Raw genomic sequence first — 15,341 nt, 5'->3', positions numbered from 1 at the left:
TGTGACTCTCACGTTTGTTTTGTAGGTGTTGGTGGTGCATTTGGTAGATAGTCATTGTGTTATATTGGATATTTCATTATGCATAAATTATATTTTGAAGTGAGAATTTGATGTTATGGCTTAGTGTGAGATATGTTTATGTCATTGGATGATTGTATTGTTGCAGATTTGATGGTTTCAATGTGGCCACTATTTTGCTTGAGTAGAGATAATATGTTGTGGTGTCTTTATTTGTTTTGATGATTGTGTTTTGTTATTGTATTGTAAAGTTGAATAATGTTGAGAAGAGAGTCTTGGCATCTAGTTTGAAAATATATGAAACAAGGTCCACATAGTGTAGAGGAGAACTGACTTCTTTAGAGTGGATCAATGATTCTATAGCATTGGTGAAATGATTAGTTTCTCCATCCAATGGTAGTTGGATAATCCAATCAGAGTTGGATGAGGATCATTAATCGTGGTGGATTTTAGCAGATGGTTGTCCATAGATACATGTCAGGGCATAGCCTTTTGCGCTGCTTAGTAGAATCAAGTATCTTGGTTGATGGGTTTTGGACAAAGTATATGAGGTCGACTCTCATAAATTATGGGAGAAAATCTATGTAAAAGACCATTTCTTGGCATAATATGGTTTTAGAGCAGCACAACAACAACAAGGGTGGTTTTCTCCCTGAAATATTTCAACTAGATATCTAGTGTCTCATGTGTGATGTTGTGTTTGTGCTTTGATGTGGTATTCATTATTGCTCTCATGTTTGTTTTGGTTCAGCTACTTACATGGTTACATGCTTATTTTTTATTCATATGCTTTGGATGCTAACATATTGTGAGGTGTTGCAATAATATGTCTAATTTAGTTGAGAAGTTAAAATTGGTAAAAATTGTAGATAGATCACATTACAAATTCACCCCACCCCTCTTAGTAGTTCTCAAGGTTTCCAATAAGACTTAGAAGAAATATTTAAAATAGGAAAGTTGAAATTCGACATGGGCTCGACTTCGACTTGTAATCTAGTCAAATGCCATGACAAATCAATTGCTCATTGGATTGATATGGAAAATGTAAGTTTTTCACTACAATTATTAAATGGAGGAAAGATAATCTAGAGATGAATAAAAACATAAGAATGGTGTTAAACATATCCCACAAAGACAATGATAAAGATGAAAAACTTGACTTCCAATCGACATATAATCAATTGTTGAAGGAAAAAGAGAAATAAAAGAATCAAAACTACTATAATGGATGAGTACCGATTTAAAAACAAAAGAATATAATATTTCCATAGATGACTAACTGTAGATGGCTTGGATAGGCAACAATTCGCTGGGAAGGTAATTAATGGAAATATTTGACTTACTCTAAGAATACTATGATGTTTTTGGACAAGATTATAAAGATTTAAAAGGACTAGTAAAGCAACTCCCCAAGGGTAGCTCTCTTGGAAATATCATGGTATGTAAAATTATGTGAGGGATGAAGGTCCCATGTTCAAATCCCTCAACTTCCAAGCTCGTGTTGTTACCCTTGAGGGCATGGTGGTTATAACTATGGGTTATAGGGGTTTTAGTCAATATTGACCCCAGATTACGTGAGTACAAGCTCAACTTAGTGGTCAATAACTCTAGTACAAAAAAATACTAGTAGTAAAGGAATGGAAGAGGTGAAATTTGACCACATCCTTGGTGCTAATCCAACTAAAAAATGACGATATAAGCTATCACATAAGTACAAACCCATTATTTAAAAATAAGTTAAAGGGGTGTTATCGATTGGGATATCATGCACCATTGATAAATCAAAATGGGCGTAGTTGTCCAACCAAAGAAACATAACCCAAAAAAACTCAAAAATTGCTTTTAATTCTAATGCTTGAACAAAATAATGGTAACCAATTGATTCCCAATTCCTTTTTCCGATGATATCATAAATAAGGTCATGGGACATGATCTTTATTAATTTACTAATAGTTTTATAGGCTATGACTAAGTACCAATTGCTGCAAAAGATCAAGATAAAGAAAATTTCATATTAGAAGTTTGACTTTTTTTAAATAGAGTAATGCCATTTGTACTAAAATATTCTCCAATAGTCCTTTCAAGGATAATTATCAATTCTTTTCAAGAATATACTTACAAAACCATGGTTTTATACTTTGATGATTGGACAATATATAACTTCTTAAAAGAACACATACATTGGCTTAGAATGATGTTAGAAATACGTAGACAAATGCAAATTTCCATCAATATTTAAAAAATGTATTTTCACAACACCTATTATTATACTGAGTGGACATGTTTTATGTAAGGATGTCATCAAAGTGGATATAGCCAAAATAAAATTCTTTCTTTATATTAAGCCCTTGGTAAATTAGAAATATATAAAAAAAATTATGAGGCATACTCAGATTATATAATATTTATTTGTCACTAATTTGACATCACCTTTCCCTCAATGAATTTCTTCACAAAGATGTCAAGTTTATATGGACTGATAAATGCAACATATCATTTGAATAACTTATACAAAAACTACTGAAAGTGGCAATATTAACACTTCCCAATTGTACAAAGAAGTTCCATGATCATGCCAATGCCTTCAGTGTCGCAGTTGAATTGATTTTAAATCAACCAATTGATGAGACAATCAATCATCCATATGCCTATGCTAGTGAAAAAAATAATAAAACTGAACAAAATTATTCTATGACTAAGAGATAAATCTTGGCAATGATCTTCGCTCCACGAAAATTTCGACACTATTTGTCGGAAAATCCATTTACATTTTTTACAAATTAGTAGGCCTTCAAATACTTGTTGAATAAAGTAGTTCACCAAGGAATAATTTGCGGGTGGTTGTTTCTCTTTCAAGAATTGAAATTCAATGTTATTATTCTACTAGGTGTTACCGGGAAAAGTGTCTATTTAGAACTGCTCTATCCCACTAAGGTGTGATAGCTACCTTAGAAACAAACAGAGAAAAACTACTTTTGTATTTCCTTTATGAACTATAGATGGAGAGGAATGGAAAGAACCAACCTGTGTCTTGCGCTAATCCTTTGATCCAATCCCTCTCTTCTTTGACAGCTTCCAGCTACCTGCTCCCTTACTTACCCAGCTTCACCAAGTACCTGTAAGATCACAGAAGAAGAACACTATACAAAGACATGGATCTATATTCATAAACAACTTAGGATCAGATTTAAGTTAACCATACAAATGTAACAAGCATCAATGATACAAAAGCATGGAGGAAAAACTCAAATAGTTTTTATTGATAAACAAGAAAAGATCCAGGAGGAGTTACAACCGATGGTTCCTGACCCGGCATCAACCTCCCAGCAAAGAAGCCCCTCTTCACCTCCAAAAAAGCATAGATCACCCAATACTCTGATGTTTGTCTCAAAACCAACAACAATTCCTTACAATGTGCAAAATTCCAGTCTCCGGATCTCTGGGATGAGGGATCCATATATAGATATGTGTAAGGAGGATGAGTCAACTTATGATTTGATTAGTGTCTTCTCTCTGTCAGTTCTTGCTTCCACTTGGAGACTGAAGGCCTCTTACTCATCCTTGGTCGAATTCAGTGAGGCAAGTGTCATAGGAGAAGATTCTGGAAGCTTCCATTGTCTCTCCACCTCGCGGAATGACACTGCCATTTGTCATTTCTCGTCCAACGCACCTTCATAGTGCATTTAGGTGCGTTGCAACACACCTAGCCAGTGTGTTTAGGTGCAATGCAACGCACCTAGCCAGTGGAGCAGCTGCAATGATCCTGTTTTGACTTATTCTGAGCAGTTTCTGGTGGAGAACTTCTGGGAGAAGCTGTAATTTGTTGACCTTGTTCCTTTAGGGGTTAGAACAACACTTTTAGGGACTTAGGAGCCCTTGGTTTATGGACATTTCATGCTTGGAGTTGTAAGGCACAAACATGTCTATAACAATTGCCCCCTAAAGTATGACGCCGTTAACCTTTTGGTGTCGGGTGAAATGCTTTATTATGAGGATCCGAAGTTCTTTCAATGCTGGGAGGAGACCTGTAATAAGATACAATACAATACATTATCTTCATACTGTTTTTCATGATCTAGCTGAGGCGGGCATTCCCATGCTCAGCTTTATAAATTCATTTTTATGTACATAGGACAGACACTCGTCTGATTGTAGACTGATGATTCTGATAGAGCCATCATCCTTTTGGTAGGATGATTATCTGTGCTGCAATGTTGTACATTTAATGTCTTTATTTCCCTGAATATATATCGCAGCCCAGATGGATGAAACTCGATCCGGGGTCTTCAATCTCGTCCGATCTTCACTCGAAGTACAAGTCGATCCATGTGAGAAATGTTCTGAAGTCGAACATGGAAAGACATCGCTTGATTACCAGTCAATGATGTAAATTGTTAACAAGCGCGAGAGGAATCACCGATAATGATAATGATCCTCAAGGTACTACAGTACAATTCACGTGGTGTGAATAAAGAACTTGGCATCGAACACCACGCAAAATATTTCGGTCGAAGGTCATTGATGTAAACCTGTCGCCGGAAGTGAGAAACTTGCCATTGAGGCATGCAAGCTTCAAAGTACTGAATGGGGTGTTCCTAGACCAACTTCTTGGATAATTAGCTGATGTCGACAAGAAGTGATCCGTCACAGGAGGGCCTTAATTAATCCCACATCAATGACACGGAATGGAGCAAATGATTTTGATGGAGGTGAAAACGATCTGATGACATATGGTTCAGGGTGGCGGTCATGAAAAAATGGAGTATAATGTATGGTAGTGGGTGGGACACAGGTGGCTTCTCTGGATGACTTCTCTTGAACATGTCGGCGACACTGATGTGATGGATTGGTAGCATTAACCCCAAATGTGGATGGTATGGTGTGACCATGGCGATGTGACCAGTGAATGAAACAACCCAACCCGACTCGGGCACGGAGTAGAAGTGTCATGTTCAAGAGCGACTTGCTACCAATAAAGATTCTTTGAGTTTTCTTCCCAATTTTTCCCCAGTCATTGCTGACCAGTACCTCTTTATTTTTGTCAAGCTTGAGGAGGATAACATATGCTGTTCTATAATTTTCCCTTCGGGCAAACCCATCGCTATGTTTTAACGAGCCTAGCAATAGTGAAACTCGTTCTCGTCTAAAGACAAGTTTGTCGCTATTAATCTTTTTAACGAGTTTAACGACAAAGATAACTCAGTCCTTTTCAATTTTAGAGAGTCTAAAAAGGTACGTAAAGGTAACTCCAAAATTCATTTTTCGTCATCTAATCCCTTAAGTCCAAAAAAGTATAAAACAATACAGAAGGGATGAATTTTCGATAGTTTTAACGAGCCGAACAAAACAAGCGCTCGATCTTTTTGTGTAATAATCCCTCAGGTCCAAAAATATTAAAATCTAGAGGAGGGATAGCACTTCCTGTCCCTTTAACGAGCTGGAAGGCCAAGGACTCAGCAATCTTTTCATATTTTACGAGTCAGTTGAAAAGAGCTTAAAGAAGACTCGTCTTTTGAGGAACGAGTGATAAAACGGGTAGCAGCTGATTCCAAGTAAGGTTTGGAATTTTCCAATCACGGCAGTGTCACAAGGATGGCTAGTGAAATCACTCTTCGCATCTGTTCCTCAAAATGGGTAAACAATCAAGTGGAGGTGAATGATCGGCCAATGAAAAAGTGGAGGTGACAGTGCAAACACGACCAAGGCTTTAATGGCTGAAGTGCTACATTCACGGTGGTTATTTACCGGGGGAATAGTTCATTTTTTAACGAGCTTAAACGCGGGTGGAAACATTTGCTCGATGCGGGTTTATTTTTTAACGAGCTTGAACCTTGCGGTAACACTGCTCGATTAATCCAGTCGTATGATAAGAATGTCTCATATAAAAACGGCAATTTTTAGAGTTTTGCCCCACATCCTTTCTTTATGCAAGTTAGGAAACGACTAATCCAAAAAACAGATAAATAATCGCTCTTTGCTTGCATTCCCAAAAGGTTTGCATGCCCCCAGGTATAAAACAGAGTTTCAAGGTTACCTCTACTTCTCTCCGCCAAAACATTTGTTTTACCGAGAGAGGCCTACCTCTTACAGATTACCCAAAGATTGTTCTATTCACAGCGCAAACAAAACACTTCTTCGGAAATGTCTACCGAGATAAACAAAGGTGAGTGGCGGCGCTCGCCAACTCACATAACTTTGACAAGAGAATCTTGTTCTAGAATAACCCCCTCTTCCAATCACGGACGGGGGTACAGACTAGTCATATTCTCCCGCGGAAACCTACCCTATACCCGAAGTTTTCCTGCCGAAGCAGACCAGGGTGCATGCCCCCTGGGTTTCAGTCATATCTCTCTGAATTACTCACGCTCATCGGGAGGATGGACTGGGGATTGAGACATTTCTTGCGTGAAAATACCATTCAGGGATGGTATATGACTATTTGCTCTGTATGATCCGAGGAATGAAAGCTGGTCCACGAGCTTGACCACTCTTTCTTCGTGCGGAAAACACATTACTCTAAAGAGTGAGGAGACAATTGCTCCCATGCAATAAATATAGTCTCGTCCAAGGAGTAGATTGTAATCTAGGGGTCCTCGAACTACCATTACGTTCATGCAAACTGTTTTCCTTCTCAATGTTATGGGCACATCGGGGAGGATCCCAAAGGTCGACTGGTTCCTTTATCAAAGCCTGTCAGATTTCTCATCTCAGGCAAAAGCGATGGTGAACCAAGCGCTTTCCAAGCAGTTGAGGAAAGGATACTCACAGAAGCCCCCTCATCTATGATGGTACCAGCCATAACCATTCTATATATTTGAACGATAATTCGGAATGGTACGCTTGTTGGTAAACGGGGTCTGCCTAGTTGATTCCAGTCGAAGGAGACAACTAGGTTGCTCGGATCACAGGAGGGACCGAATAGATGGCCGGGTACGACTCTGGCGAATTTCCTTCCTGCGGTAAAGGAACGGGTAAATTGCCCCCATGTTCGCTGGAGTCTGTGCTTATGAAAATAATTTGGACGGTGTCATCCTTGTTCTCTTTAGTGATTGTATCATCTGAAGATGAAACCTCTGAAGGCAAGACCGGGTCAACTGCCACCTCAACCTTTTGACTTTCGTCTGGTATGGATCCAGATGGTTTATCTTCAATGATAGGTGCTTCAGCCGACCACGTGAGCGGGCCAGCCGGATTTTCAACTAGTGATGGACTTGGCAAGAGTTTTTTATATCCAGGAGGAAGTCGTAATGGTGAAACCGGACGATCATCCAAAACTCTTTTAGCTTCATCTAAGAAGGGACAACGATGGACGGCATGATCGCCTTTGCACAGTTTACAAGGAAATCTACATTTCCCTTTTTGTCCTGGGGCTTCACTTTCACTAGTTGATGGTGTGCTTTCAACATGATCATCAGACGTTGACGACATCGGGTTGTGCAAACGAGGAGACCAGTCCCTTAATATCTGAGGGATGCAAGGACAATCTCTGTGAAAGTGGTCTCCTTTGCAAATGACACATGGCGATTTAGGCCTGGTCGGTGCAGTGTGTGGATTTTCATTAGACAACACTCGTTTTCCCCCATTCGCCTTTGGCTCCTTCTTCTTCTTCTCTTTCTTCTTCTTTTCTTTCTTCTCCTTAGGAACTTGAATTTTGGCTTTACCAGCCCCATCAAGCGAAGAGGAAGGAGGAGAGGAAGAATTAGAGGAAGTAGAAGGCTGGTGGGAAACTCTGGATTCGTCTAATTGCTGATTCGATTGTTCAGGAATAGTGGTGTTTTGAACGACAGAGGTTGAGAAGAGCCATACAGGCAAACCAATTGTCAGCCCTGGAAGCAACAATGTAGCCATACGGGGCGCACCAACATCTCCCTAAGAGGAGAAGGGACTAGGATTTCCTCCAAGGGGAATTCCTTGGTTGGTAGACTCCATTTTCTCAACCCAAGATCAACGTAGGAAAGGGTAATGAATATTCCGTTTAAAATAAATTTTATACGCTTTGACACAACTTGTTTTTTCAGTTTTTAAGAGTCGAGAAAAAACAAAAGATGACTCTAGTCTCCTTCGATTTTTAATGAGCCTAAAGTGACAAGTGCTCAGATGGACCTTTTCCGTTAAGGAGTCTGAAAAGGAATGAAAGGGACTGCTCTGGAGGTCTAGGTAGAGGGAGTACCAAACCAATCGCAAAACTGCAGAATACTTTTTACGGTACGGTAGTCAATCTTCCCAAATGCTGTGTTCAGTGCATTGAGATCGATAGGGCGGCAGACACGGCTTCCTAAGGATAAAGGATTTAAGCCTATAGGGGTCTCCCAAAATATACTCGAAAGTACGTGGGAGCACAAGTCCGTACTGGAACTGATCGTCTCAAAGTGGAGGAATCACCCAACCATCAGTGAGGACAACAGTTACCAGGCTTTACGACGCCAGAATACGTCTCTAGCCTAGACCTCTAAATGTTGTGTGTTAAGTTCCAAAGCGTTGTTAGATTCATTGAATTTATTTTAAGTTGATCTTGCTTATGAAGTTTTCCTTTTGGGTTCACCACGAGATGTAGATGTAATTCCTAAAATGCAATCTAAAGATGATAAACAAACTTTTATCTCTTTTGTGCAATGAAAATCCTAGCTACTAGAGGAAAAGAAAGACACAATCTTTTCACAAAGAGCAAAGAGCACACTGTAAATGCACTTTCCTAAATCAAGCCAAACATACTGTCTATATGCAAATGCACATGCATGTATTTGTTTTCGACTTTCTTAGTATTGATGCTAAAAAGAAAGTTGATGTACAAATCTGAATTTGCTTTCAAGCGACAAACACAAACAAGCTTCTTTTCGAAATCAAAAGATAGAGATGATTATGACACTTTACGATTTTGAAATGAATACTCATTTTTGACACTAGAAAATCACCAATTTAGACCAAAGGCAATAGTAAAAGTATAATTGACCATCAACAGCAATCAAACTTTCTCCTATGATTGAAATCGACACTTGCGATAGATCTAAATCAAAGGACGACAGTACGACTATTCTACTTTTGCAATGGAAAACTGTAAACGACTCAACAAACACACAAAAACATCTACAGTTCTTTTGTACAAAGGAGGCGGAATAACAACAAGGAAAAGGGGTTTTAAACAGACATATACTGATCACAGGCAGCAAAATTCAGAGATAGAACTGGAGAGAATGAAGCACAAGAACCTCAGCTGCACAGGGCTAGTCTGATCAGCGCACCTGTAACACAGAGAAACTGCATTGCAGCGCAGGTTGCCCTTTCGGGAAGTGCGTTGAAATGCAGGATCTCTTAACAGTACTTGCGCTGGGCCAGAAACGAGAATCTGTCCGGGTTCTGGGTCACAGTTTGCAGTTTAGTCTTTGGTTTTTTGCCGAGTAAAAGCAATCAGTAATGCACAATCAGGGGTAGATCTAAGGAGGGTCTAAGAGCTATCACAAGGGCAATCAGATAGTTTGTGAATCAGTTGTTCAAATCATAAACAGATCCAGTGAATGGATTGAAGCAGCAGATGTCTACTTTGCATTTGTTATGGCAAATGCAGTTCGAATTCTACTTATAAGTTTATGAAACAAACAACAAAGAGATACACAAACAAACTAATTAGACATTCTCCCCAGCGGAGTCGTCATTTTGTTACCGGGAAAAGTGTCTATTTAGAACTACTCTATCCCACTAAGGTGTGACAGCTGCCTTAGAAACAAACAGAGAAAAACTACTTTTGTATTTCCTTAATGAACTATAGATGGAGAGGAATGGAAAGAACCAACCTGTGTCTTGCGCTAATCCTTTGATCCAATCCCTCTCTTCTTTGACAGCTTCCAGCTACCTGCTCCCTTACTTGCCCAGCTTCACCAAGTACCTGTAAGATCACAGAAGAAGAACACTATACAAAGACATGGATCTATATTCATAAACAACTTAGGATCTGATTTAAGTTAACCATACAAATGTAACAAGCATCAATGATACAAAAGCATGGAGGAAAAACTCAAATAGTTTTTATTGATAAATAAGAAAAGATCCAGGAGGATTTACAACCGATGGTTCCTAACCCAGCATCAACCTCCCAGCAAAGAAGCCCCTCTTCACCTCCAACAAAGCATAGATCACCCAATACTCTGATGTTTGTCTCAAAACCAACAACAATTCCTTACAATGTGCAAAATTCCAGCCTCCGAATCTCTAGGATGAGGGATCCATATATAGATATGTGTAAGGAGGATGAGTCAGCTTATGATTTGATTAGTGTCTTCTCTCTGTCAGTTCTTGCTTCCACTTGGAGACTGAAGGCCTCTTACTCATCCTTGGTCGAATTCAGTGAGGCAAGTGTCATAGGAGAAGATTCTGGAAGCTTCCATTGTCTCTCCACCTCGCGGAATGACACTGCCATTTGTCATTTCTCACCCAACGCACCCTCATAGTGCATTTAGGTGCATTGCAACGCACCTAGCCAGTGTGTTTAGGTGCAATGCAATGCACCTAGCCAGTGGAGCAGCTGAAATGATCCTGTTTTGACTTATTCTGAGCAGTTTTTGGTGGAGAACTTCTGGGAGAAGCTGTAATTTGTTGACCTTGTTCCTTTAGGGGTTAGAACAACACTTTTAGGGACTTAGGAGCCCTTGGTTTATGGACATTTCATGCTTGGAGTTGTAAGGCACAAAAATGTCTATAACACTAGGTAAGATGTATGTTAGATCAAGCCACATGTTTCAACTTGAAACGAGAGAATAGATGACTGGAATCAACGAAAATTTACTTAACGCTCACTAAATCATGGCAATATGGATGACTTAGCATAAATTTCATAAAATTTTAGAAGGGAAAGATCTCGAAGAACTTCTAAAAAAGAATAAGAAATTCCTACTAATGAAAATTGCATCATTCAGAGTAATGAATGGGTATTTATAAAAGTGGGGACCAAACAATGTCCTTCATTAATGCACTATATAACATTAGAGAATGGATAATCAATAAAGCACATACAAGGATAGTAGAAGGACACTATCAAATGGATATGATGGCATATAATATTATTTATACCATTCTTTGGTAAATGACATTACATTATGATTGTTGAAACTATGTAAAGAAATGTGATATTTGTTATCTAATGGGTTGACCATTATGGAAATATGAGATGTTTCTAAATTTGGTAAAACCATGTTTACCATTTGAAATTTGGCTATTTAACTTTATCATCCCATTCCCATAATTAATAAAAATAAGTGGAGAAAAGTATATTATCATTGTTGTCAAATACCTCTTGAAATGGAAATAAGAAAAAATAATTGAATCATGCACAAAAGAAATTGTTGCAAAATTTATTTATAAAAATATAGTCATAATATTTGGTTTTCCATTAACCATAATTATTGATAAAGGAATATATTTATGTAAATGGGAGAATCAAAGTATTACTTAGGCAAGTTATTAATTGGTCAGAGAAAGAGTTCCACCCATTATCCACAAGCAAATGGATTGGTTGATAAGTTTAATAAAACTTTGCACAAAGGATTAATGAATATTTTTGGGATTGACCAAGTTGACTAAAATGAGAAAGTACAAGAAATATTGTTGGCATATAGAACTATATATAATAGATCAACTAGATATACACCCTTCAAGTTAGTGCATGGCCAAGAAGTAGTAGTTCCACTTCATTTAGGATTAACGCTCCAAAAGTATCTTTTCCTAAAATATAATACCAATAGGGCTTAGTGGAAGAGGCTCCACCACCTAAATCTATTATAGGAAGAAAGACATATTACATTGCATCATTAAGAGATTAAAAAATGACAACAAAAGGCATGACATGATTGACATATTAAAAATAAAGACATAAAGAAATGAGATTTGGTATTTCTATATGATAGTAGAACATAAGGAAAGCCTTGAAAATTAGAAAATATGTGGCTAGGCCCATTATTGTGGATGAAATCGCAAAACCTGGTGCAGTTCAATTGAAGACACTAATAGGGAAATTGTCAGAAAGGTGGTCAATGGCTCCTGACTCAAAAAATGTTGTATCTAACTAACAAGAATAGGAAAAAATATGTTCAATCAGGGTATGGGAATAATAGAACAATTTCTAACGCATCAAATATATTTTTGGAAATCAATGTTTAATGAAAAATCTTAGGATGGCTCTGTAGTTAACATTGTCATGTCTAAACCCATCGCAGGAGGTGGGATAGGGTTTTATTCACGGAGGTTAACTGTGTGACCTACTTGGGCAGTTTCTCTAGGTGGTCCTAGTTCGCTTCATACTCTACAAGACTTTGAGGTGGGCTCCTTGTTCCCATATCAACTTGTATCTAGGGTATTATTCGGCATAAGAAACTAGTGGTTGGTCCTGCAATAACATGGTGGAAATTTGGTATAGAGGAAGAACTAGTGGATTACTTTGAAGGTCTAATCGAAAATGTCTCCATTTGGGTGAACCACTTGGTAGATATGTACCACTCTATACATGACCCACGACTATTTTGAAGAAGTAAAACTACATCCTCACAAGTATTAATAATACCTCTATTAGCTTTACCAACACTAAAATCAAATTCTAAATAATATCCAAGTACTCAAGAATCACAACAACCAAAATCATAATACTTGTTAAATTAAAAAATATATTTTATATATTATCCTCTCTCACAATCATTTTCTCATTGTACTTCATATCTCCTACTTGCTCAGTATGAGCAAAGAAATGTAGTCGGACGGAGATGTTGGAAGGGATAGTCAACTCAAAAGACTAGGTCCAATAGTCAAACCTTAATGACTATCAAATCAGAATGTAAGTCAACCATGCAAGTTGGATTTATTGACCAAGTTAGAATGTGATTGGATTGATCACACAAGTTAGGTCGACTTGACAAAGTAGCTAGGTAATTACGACAACCTTGTGACTAAAACATATAATATAAACAGTCTATTGACGTTACAAAGAGAGTATATATTAGAGGGAATTGTTATAATAACTATGATATATAAATAAAGTTCTTATTTGTTGGTATCCCACTACTTTTTTTTTCTCTCCTTTTCTCTTATCTTTGTGTGTGTAAGAAACTTAACCAACTCACCTAGAATTGACCATACTATATGAACTTACTTATCCAGAACAATCAACTGAGCCAAAGTCGACAATAATACAAGAGAAAACTGAGGATTGGTAGATAGAGCTAGGGTAGACATAACAGGAGAAAATAGAGAAAGGAAAGTGTTGACGGTGCTGGACCTGCCAACATGTCAAAGGGATCTCCTCGGTAAGAATTCCCAATTAGACCTCAGACCATTTGGTGTAGAAGTCCCAACAGTGGGTCGTATGGTAATGCCTTGACCGCGATTTCACACAGAGGCAAGTAAGATAACTTTGTTGGTAGCAAGGGTGTGACAACTGCAGTGAGTCAAGGAAGGTGCATGAGAGGTTCTAACACGTGGGTTGAGATGAGTGCACCCCTTGGAAACTTGTAATAGTACTTGGATGGGAAGGGAACACACAAGTGAAAATACATCACTAGATGGAAAGCTAGTTAGCTAACAATCCAAAGTGATGGTTAAACCAATCAACACATTCTAGTAAGATTCATACATACTTATACATAATAGTCCAAACATGCATGCGTAAGAAAATAGATACATATACCATTTAGAGTAAACAAGATAGCTGGAATACAATATGACATATGCATGAAACGTGTTGGCTCTTATTATATAAATAATTTTAAGTTGCAGTCATACAATACATCCATGTCGAACCACTAGTCCCAATAGTGGAACGTTATAGCCACATCTGTCCGCTCCTCTAAAGAGATGTATTAGCTCCGTGTAGTGAAGAAGCCAAGGCACGTTATAATATTGTCCAAGCTCTCTCCAAGATAGTCTTATTGGAAGCTTGGCTAACCAAAAACCTTTACAATGAGTTATTAGGGAATCTTCATAGGAAAGGGTGGGGTGACCCTTGACATTCCCCTTTGTGACAGTTCAACTACCCTCATGAATCTTCACCTACTCTATGACTGTTGCATCCAACTATTGACACTCTACTTACACTTGACATGACTTTACATTACAATGCACATGTACCCATGTGAAACAAAATGGCTTGAGCAAGCCAAGCTAGACATCACTCTAAATTAGAAAACCATGGAATTCCAACTCCTCAACATCCTCATGCTGATCGACAATAACATACTGATGCTAAGATCAGTAGTCCTTGATGGTGTCTGTGTGCTCCATGGTGACATCTTTTTGAAACTGACTCTTGCCTCTATAGCACTGGGTACATTGCTCGGGATCCTCTATCCAACTTGTTTGAAAGCATGCACATCATTGTCTTCAATGTGGTTGGACCAACAACCTACTTGTGCATGATGTCTGCACCGATGGGAAAGTCTGGGCTGGTGGCTATACACATCAACTCGTTGAAGTATGAGTCAAGCTCTAGTCGGCCCTGTTTCTTTGTCTTCACCTCGGTGAGAGTCCCAATTGATGGGATTGCATGTGTGCGCACCACAACATCCATACTCTTGAATAATCGTACATGGGAAGCATGTATGCTAGTGATGAACTACGGGAGCTCTTCATAGTTCCAGATCTGACTTTGGATACATTCTTTCAGCTCGACTGCATTGACCCTCATCATCTTGGGCAAGTGAAGCGAGGCTCCCTTGTATTTCATTGTCCATGTTTGCATGTCATTAGCAACAACATGCAAGTTTGTCAAGATACATGATCTTCTAGCACATCGCTACTACCATCCATTGAGATGGACAACTGCCTTATGCACGGTACCAAACTTGGAGTACAATGCTCACATAACTGTGTCAAGGGACAATACTTCATCTAGTATTGCCTTCTTCAGTTCAGCTCGGGCGGACATTGTCACCAAGTCTCCTCCTTGATTTTTTGTCTATAGTTCCTTTGCCATTCGCTCATTCTTAGCTATCAGAGAGTGAACACTTGAGCTAGTGGCTTCGGCATACACTCTGGTTGCATCGGCCAAGGCAGCTGGATGTTTGCGCACATCAGTCATGATCACTCATTCTTAAAATTGTGCAGGAGATGCATGATCCTCCGGAGTTGATACTCTGTGAGACTACACAACTCTATGTTGAGATTCGTCAAATGAGATGTTGTGCATCTCTCCTTCCAGCTGATCACCAAGGATCTCAATATGATGCAGGAGCATTCAACCAAATAGAAAAACATTGTATTTTAGTATACATAGGGGGGTCATGTGTTTTAAGGAAGTTGGATTCCTAAGTGTTGAATTAATGTAATATTTAGGCTTTTGAGTGAGTAGG

Source organism: Pinus tabuliformis, chromosome 8 (assembly GCF_031772625.1).
Source record: "Pinus tabuliformis cultivar Carrire ecotype Pingquan chromosome 8, CPIR1, whole genome shotgun sequence".
Taxonomy (NCBI): domain Eukaryota; kingdom Viridiplantae; phylum Streptophyta; class Pinopsida; order Pinales; family Pinaceae; genus Pinus; species Pinus tabuliformis.
The sequence above is the reverse complement of the archived record's forward strand: the minus strand, read 5'-3'. Positions refer to the sequence as shown.